We start from the raw sequence: 770 nt of genomic DNA on the forward strand, positions 1-770 counted from the left end.
GGGGGGATGGTTTCGGGATGTTTCAAGTACATTACATTTATTGTGCAATCAAATGTCTCTATTAATAATAATTGTATTTGCAGCTGCTCCCCAGTGCTAGCATTACTGGCTCACTGGCTCAGCTCCACCTCAGAGCATCAGGCATTAGATTCTCATAAGGAGCACAAAACCTAGATCCCTCGCACTCAAGGTTTGCAGAAGGGTTTGTGCTCCTGTGAGAATCTCATGCCACCACTGATCTAACAGGAGGAGGAGCTTATGCGGTGATGCAAGTGATGTGTAGCGACTGTAAATACGGATGAAGCTTCACTTGAAGCTTCACTTGTTCGCCAGCCACTCACATCCTGCTGTGCAGCCCAGTTCCTAACAGGCCACAGACGGTAGTGGTCCTGCCTGGGGGTTGGGGACCATAGTTTTAAACAATGAATATTAAACAGTAGGTGGCCAGTTTTTAGTGGAAATGCTGTCTTGGTATTTGCTTCTTCTGTTGGTTTTACTCATTGCTTTGTTTGTTCATTCCTGTTAGTGTTTGACTACAGTTATAGAGATTACGTTCTGTCCTGGTATGGAAACCTCAGCAGAGATGAGGGACAACTTTACCATCTGCTCTTAGAAGACTTTTGGGAAATAACCAGAGAGCTGCACCACAGACTGAGTCACGTGGATGTGGTTAAAGTTGTCTGCAATGACGTTGTAAGGACTTTACTCACTCATTTCTGTGACCTGAAAGCTGCTAATGCCAGGTAACTCTTATAATATGAACAACTCAC

General features: G+C 44.5%; 1 protein-coding gene across 1 annotated transcript in view; it reads left to right on the forward strand.

Annotated features, from left to right (window-relative positions):
• Positions 1-528: 528 nt before the first annotated feature.
• The window catches only part of SNX25 (sorting nexin 25), a 93,535-nt gene continuing 93,293 nt past the window's right edge, over positions 529-770 (forward strand). Inside the window, exon 1 of the mRNA XM_012643987.1 lies at positions 529-743. The gene's annotated coding sequence lies outside the window, so the exon portion shown is untranslated. The remainder of the gene's footprint in view (positions 744-770) is intronic.

The sequence above is a fragment of the Propithecus coquereli genome, unplaced genomic scaffold (assembly GCF_000956105.1).
Source record: "Propithecus coquereli isolate 6110/MARCELLA unplaced genomic scaffold, Pcoq_1.0 Scaffold203, whole genome shotgun sequence".
NCBI lineage: Eukaryota > Metazoa > Chordata > Mammalia > Primates > Indriidae > Propithecus > Propithecus coquereli.